Source organism: Rhea pennata, chromosome 1 (genome assembly GCF_028389875.1).
Source record: "Rhea pennata isolate bPtePen1 chromosome 1, bPtePen1.pri, whole genome shotgun sequence".
Classification (NCBI taxonomy): Eukaryota; Metazoa; Chordata; class Aves; order Rheiformes; family Rheidae; genus Rhea; species Rhea pennata.
Window position 1 is genome coordinate 25,807,729 of NC_084663.1, and position 7,905 is coordinate 25,815,633.

Below are 7,905 nucleotides of genomic sequence, written 5' to 3' on the forward strand. Positions count from 1 at the left end.
TCAGTAACCTCATAAGCAACTGAAAGTAAAGTTTTATAATGGAAAATGTAGAGCAATTTTAATAAAAGGCGTTCAATGTCACAAGCTCTACCTGCAATAATATTTCCTTAATGTAACCATGGCCCTTATCCTGTAGCTCTCCAGCTGGAGGCTCAATTTACAGATATCTTTGTCATTCTGAATAGAGTTCAATGACAACAGTTTTGAGAGAATAATGGTATTTATAAACCAAAGCTCAGAGGATAATCATGTTGAAAATATTCTTTTTTTCATCTTTTTCTGATATTGTAGTAATATGAAATTTTATGAGGTCTCAAAACTAAATGAAATCCTTTTTTTAAAAAAAAAGCTAAAAGGTCTACTATTTTTAAATGATGATCCACTACTGTACTCCTGCGAGAACAAAATTAATGGTGAAATGCTATTACACATGGGGAAAAATAATTATTTAATACAGATATTACATGTGGTGAGGATAATGATCTGTCTTCTCTGTGCATCAGAATTTTGATGTGTAGGAGCCAGTAAAAATTATCTGATTTTATTGCCTCACTTAACCTAGCACTAAGTAACTGGGAATCTTTGGAACTTCTGTTCTCCCTTGGAACACTCCTGTTCTCCCCTTGCTCTGACAGCAGTTACCCTTATAATAAATGCCTTATACAGTCCAAATGGCAACAGTATATGTGCTTCTTTAAAGACCAAGCTGCAAAATGTATTTTTGATTCACATAAAATATGAATAACCAAATGATCCCTAAAAATCTTTTACAACTTTCACAGAGGACAAAATTCAAGTTGCTTGCACTCATCTTCAATACATGATGGTCTCTTCCCTACATATTAACTGCCGTTACTTTCTTCCTCACAGTTACTTCAAAATCAAGCCCATGTAAGTACACAGTCTTGCAATTGCCAAGAAAAATCATAGCTATCTCATATGGAAGGCACATTGCTATATGTTAGACATAAAGGTAATGAGTTTCTTGTCCTTTTTTTGCACAAAGATGTCCAGTTGAATCCAGCTCCATCTTCTGCGGAGAAAGGTCAGAAACTAGACTTTTCCTCAGGAATACCAACGGTAATGTACTTACCTCAAGGCAAAAGCTGACTTAATAGAATAGCATCCTCTTAGGGGTCGAAGTCCCATTTTCAGAAATGATCTACTGAGATATTGTATTGTCTGAAATATAAAGCTGCAGCTGAGAATGATATGTTAAAATTGTTCATGTTCTTTAAGGAGGAAGGCACCAGAGTATTCTTTATAGGATATGTCGCAGGTGCAGGACTTGGCATTTCTTTTTATTGAACTTCATGAGGTTCCTCTCTGCCAATTTCTCCTGACTCCCTCTGAATGTCAATGCAGTTGTCAGTTGAATCAGCTGCTCCACCTGTTTTTGTATCATCTGCAAAGCTCCTGAGGGAGAATTTGGTCCCATTGTTCAGGTAGTTAATGAAGATGTTAAACAGTATCGTCCCCAATATTACCTCATGAGTGACACTGCTAGTGACTGACTGTCAGATGGACTTTGTGCCGCTGATCACAACTGCTGAATCTGGCAGTTAAGCCAGTTTTCAGTTGAACACACTGTCCTTCTCTAGCCTGTACTTCATCAGTTTGTCTATGAGGTTATTGTGGGAGACAATGTTGAAAGCCATAATAAAGTTGAGATAAACAACATCCACCATTCTCCCCTCATGCATCAAGCCAGTCATTTCATCACAGAAGGCTACCAGGGTGATTAAGCAGAACTTCCCTATCATAAATCCATACTGGCTATTCCCTATCACCTTATCCTTCACAACTCTGGAAATAGTATCCAGAAGTAATTGCTCCATCACCTTCCTAGGCACTGAGGAGAGGCTGACCAGCCTGTATTATCCCAGAATGTCTTTATTCCCTTCTTGAAGGCAGGAGTAACATTTGCTTTCTCCTAGTCCTCAGAACACTTCCCAGATAGTCATTAGCTTTCAAAGACAATTAAGAATGCCCTCACAATGTAATCAACTGGCTTCCTCAACACTTTTGAGTGCTTCTCATCAGGTCCCATGGACTTCTGAGTGTCTGGTTTGTTTAAATGTTCCCTAACTTCCTCCTTCTCCAACAAGAGTTATTACTCCAGACTTCCCTCAGACTGTTCTCTGGGGCCTGTGATTCTTGAAGGCTACTCTTATGAGTAAAGACTGAGGCAGAGACTTCTCTGACAGTATTTTCCATCTCCTTTGTTACCAGGGCCCCTGCCCTGTTTAACAGTGGACCTGTATTTACCTTTACTTGTACTACTTACGCATTTGTTGAAACCTTTCTTATTTTCCTTCACTTCCCTTGTCAGATTCAATCACAGATGGGCTCCGGCTTTCCTAACTCCATTCCTACATGTTCAGATAGTGCCTCTACATTCCTCCTGAGTCACCTGTCCCTGCTTCCACCTGTTCTGTGCTTCCTTTTTATATTTGACTTTTGTCAGGAGCTCCACACTCATCCACTTAGGCTTCATGCCGCCTTTGCTTGTTTTCCTGTTTGTTGAGATGAACCTTTCTTGAGTTTGGAGGTGATCCTTGAGTATCAACTAGCTTTTTTTTGGACCCCACTTCTCTCCAGCACTGCATCCTGTGGGATTCTTCCAAGCAGGTCCCTGAACTGGCCAAAGTCTTCTCTCCTGAAGTCCATGGTTATGATCCTGGGTTTTGCCCTGCTGTTCCTTACAGGATCCCCACTCTCTCATGGCCACTGCAGTCAAGACTATCCCAGATCTTCACATCCTCAACCTGTTCTTCCTTGTTTGTAAGTATGAGGTGCAGCACAGAACCTCTTCTCACCAGCTCCTCAATCATCTGAATCAGGAAGTTGCCATCAGTACAATCCAGAAATCTCCTGGATGGCTTGCATTGTCCCTCCAGCAGACATCAGAATTGTTGAAGTCCCCCAAGAGGCCAGGGCCTGTGAAAGAGAGGCTTCCTCCAGTTTCTGAAGAAGTTCTCATCTAACTGACATCTTCCTCATCTTCCTGACAGTGGTCTCCAGCACACATTCACCACAACATCACTCATTTTGATGTGCTCACTAATCCTGACCCATAAGTCTTCAGCTGAGTAAGGACAGGTAAGGACCTGTCCTCAGGCAGAGCTCCATGCAGTCCCACTGCACTCTCATACAAATGGCAACTCTTCTGCTCGTTCCAGTCTGTTCTTCCTAAGGAGCCTGTATCCATCCATCACAGAGTTCCAGTTGTGTCCCATCACGTTCCTTTGATCCCAGTGAGATCCTAGCCCTGTAGCTGTACACAGACTTCTAATTCTTGTTTGCTCCCCATGCTGTGTGCATTAGTGTACAGGGACTTCTGAGAGACTAATATACTAGCTACTAATTGCTGATACTAATTACTAATTACTAATGCAAATATTGCAAGTGTTTTCTCTACAGATTGTGAACTTCCATTATTTTTCCTCTCTACTCAGAAACCTTTCTACTAAAAAAGTTGCAGAAATGATTCTGAAAAATTATTGTCATATTCTAGGTATGATTTTTAAAATTTATTTTTAAGACTTGCATCTTGAGGAAATTAGAATATTATGCAGAGATTTACAATTTTTTGGGATGAATAAATAAATATGTTTCAGATTTGTATGCTTTACTATTGGAAACTCTTCAACTTCTTTTGTCTGATTTATGAATGATGCTCCCATAATGGGGGAAAAAGGAAGAATTCTTGTGTCTCTTTTGGCGAGTTGTCTGTGGATTCCATTGACAGAAATTGCTTCTGGGAACAACTTTAGAGTTTTCTACTCTGCTCCCTTTTTAGCTCTGGGTAATCAAATGCAGAAATGATAAAAGGGTAAGTATCTCATCTCATTCTGTCACAAACAGTATTATTCAAGCTGTTAATTAACTCCCTTAGTTTTAATACTGTGAAATTTTTGGTAGGTGCATATAAGATGTACTTGCCTTTTCATTTGCCTCATGCTAGGCATACACACATGAACAAACACTCGCACACATTTAGACTGATGTATTCAGACTCCTTCTTGTGTAAGTTATATGCTATTCCAGTTCCAAAGTGACTGGTATTCAAATGTACTGAAAGCAGGTATTCCTTTGCCAGAAGGAATGGCTGATCATAAAACACAAGAACACTAAAGTGACTTCTTTTAACTGAACGTTGAAACAACATAAGCAGATTATTAGTGGTCACAATTTTGAACAACTACATTTTTTCCTCAGTTTAGATACTTGTTTTTACAAACAATAGCCTGTAAGATAAACTATAAAGAAGCTAAGAAGATGAATGTATAAAGAAGAAAAGACTACATATCTGTATTTCTGTAATTTCACCTCAGAAATAGTTAACTGCAGTCATCAGTCAGGCAGTTTTGTCCGCACCAATTTATGAATCTGAATACATATTATAAAGTGAAGTGTTATAATTATGTGGATTAAGTTTTCCTGGTCATTTAGAAAGCAAGGAAAAAATTATGCGAAAAAGCTCCTTAAAGCTAATGAAATTTGTTCTCACTTTTTTTTCCATTTTATCTCAAATATTGTTTAACGAGTGCAACATTTTATATATTTATTTTTAAACCTTTATTTTTCACTTCTAAATTGTATTCATTTCCTAAGCTGTGCTAATTTTCAGTGGTTAGATATTGAGCTTATCAAAACAATCTACAGCTCTTTACACTGGCACACTATGGAAAATAGAATCAGGTTCAAAGTCTTGTACTTAGTCATCAAGATATTCAATGAGCACATGAATAAGAACATTTACAGGTCTCGCTGATACAATTGCTCTTGTATTATAAAACAACCATATGCAAGAAAACTAAAGCCTGACTGAAATTTTTTGAGAACCAGTCTCATTCCACAGAATGAACTACAATAAAGAAGAAAAAAAGAAAACCATAACAAAATTCACCACCTTCTCCAAACAGAAGGAACCTTTCTATAAAGCTTTTTTCCCTTTTACTAGAAATCCACAGAAACAAACAAACATAGAACAATAATAGTATTAGTCCAAATAAAGGAAAATGCTCTCTCCATCTGGAAACAGGTAAAAAGAAAAAAAAAACTACTGGTGATTTATTAGTCATATTGCTTAAAACACTACTAAAGGGTGTTCAATTCCTGTTCTGATGGGTGATATAAAACTTGTTCAGTACAGAATAGGAAAAGAACCACTTAGGAAAATAAGGTTATATTCTTTGACTGTCACCACTATCTAGTAAGCATTATCAACAGTTCCCATGTTACTTAGATGCCAAGGCATAATTGCATGTCTATTGGACTTATAGGCTCTCTAAACATCTGTGTTTGACAATTTTACTGACAATTGAACCCTTTGTATTATTTGCTCATGTATAATCTTTTTGCCCTCCTCTATGGAGGAGAAGAACTAGCACAGATGCATAATAGAAAGAGCTTTTGAATATTTGATGCAGATAACCTTCTGGGTCACTGAAGTGAATATGAGCCATTTAAAACTACAGTGAGATACAGTGAACAGAGTAATGTTTAGGATGGTTATTTTTTCATTATTATTCATATTTTCAGCTGGAAAGGAGATCCTGTTTGTAAGAACTTAAAGACCTTTGTATGACTGTATATTTGTGAAATACTTTTCTTAATGGATAGTGAGACATTACAGTTTGTAAGCAACTGTTATTCCTAGAACAAAGCTCAGAATCATGGTTCTTGCTTACTAGTAGCAAGAGTAATGTTTTCCATTTTTAACATTGCAATTCTGCTAATAAAAACATGGGATTAAATCTTGAATACGTAGCAAGAATAAGTGATATCCAAAGAGGCACCTATGGAATGAGAATAAGTAGAGAAATAAAGAAAGTTTACAAAACTGCAAGAACTGAGATTACCATTTTAGTATTTCACAAATATTCTTTACCTTTGTAAGAAAATAAAATCAAAACAGAACTCAGCTAATTTCCTGCTGACATTTTACTGTTCATAAGGACTAACAATACTGACATTTGGGAACAGGACTAACTGACTATTTTGCTCTGTCACCCACACATTATAAGGATAGTAAGTTATAAAAGGGACAAGAACCCTCTCTAATCAGTGTATGTTATTCTGGAAAATACAAGGTTGAAAACAATTGTACGTTATTTCTATTGTAGGATATACAGAATAGAAAAAATTCAAATTAGAAACAATTGATAAGAAAACTAACAGATGCTCGGAAATATTTATTTCATGTTTGGAATATTTGTTTTTAGGAAAAAGAATTATTGTTTCAGAGGTTTTTATTTACTTATTCATTTAGGAAAGCTTTCCTTACAACATTGCCCTTTAGTTCAGATTATATTCAAGATACAAGGTTAGCCAGTCCTTATGATAGAAAGATTTGTGCCAGTTTAGAAAATGTCACAGCAGATATCCATTCTTAAGGCTCTTGTTGACAGAAAAGAAGGTAAATTTATTATTTCTTTAGTGCTATAGTTATGGAACTTGTCTTAAATTGAACTCCCTGATAGTAGCCATCTACTATCTACTACTTCTTGTTCTCAAAATGCAAATTGGTAGTTATTTGGTAGTGGTTGGTAGTTATACCATCCAATCATAATCATACTGTTATAACTAGTCTGATACATCAAAAGAAAAGAAGCAAATCTTACTAGTTACAGACATTAAAGTTCTCATAAAACTGATCTTTGGAAATACAAAGCAGCTCAACTGTTTGGAAAAGCTGATCTAAAAAGTTAAGAAAGTAATCCTTTATATATTTTATGGTATAAGTCTGTTTTGAAATCTATAACTTTGAAATTTGTGGCTAGCTTTATGTCTGGCACTATGAAATACATAATTACTTAACATAAGTATCCACTATTATGAACAAGCAACATGGGCTTTTCATGCATATATCATAGCAGTAATCTTTGACTTTTTTTACTTTTGTCAAATATACACAAACACAACATTACTTTACCTATATCACCAGAAAATTAAAACTTATTATTTTCCTGTTATCTTTTTGGTTTAAATTTTCAAATTTGTCTTAGAGATGTGGATGCTTGTTTCATATTAAAATTATTTATTTACAATTAGCTCTAATGGACATTTAAAATTCCTGAGGAGATCAACTTTTTATTTTAAATCTCTTCTTCTATCTTCATTTGTCTTTGAAAAGATGAGATATAGTTATAGATTTGTTTTTGTTTGAATATCATCTGTATGGCAAAAAGATTACATCAACTGATAAACCTCCAAGTGTACCTGCAGTGATTGGACACAAACCATAACACATGCATTGTAAAAACAGATAGGAATAAGAACCATATTCAAAGGATTCTTTCTAACAGCTCAGATGACCTTTAGTATCTACAAGGATGTCTAAGAAGAGTGATTCAGAGTGCATACTATTCAGGACTGGCAGTCCCAGGCTCCCTATTCAGTTACTGGAGAGAATGAGGTAAGTTAGGTACTCCAGTAGTATTTCAAATGTGGCACTTATGAAGTCTTCCTGATGTTGAATAACAGATCAAGTTATTGATCTGGTATTTTTTGCAAAAACCTAAGGATGTAGCCATTGTAAATGCAGCACAAATAGAATATTTAGTTGTTTATATATTGTTGAGAAAATATCATAAGATTCTCAGTCCTTTAGTTGAGAAACAATATACTCATCCTGTTTAACAAAGAGTTTCCTGATTTTGTTATCTGATTTTTCACTATGGTAAATAAGCTAGATTTGATCAAGTTGAAAGTTTTAGATTTGTTAAGCATATTGCATCCCAGTTCCTGTTATATTTATGATGCATATTCTGAATTAGGGAATAACAACAAATGATATGACAAAATAATATGAAGAGCTTGTTCAAGAGCATATAAGGACTCTTTATTTATTCCACATGATTTATTCTACATTCAGTTCTATGATGAGTTTCTGTTACC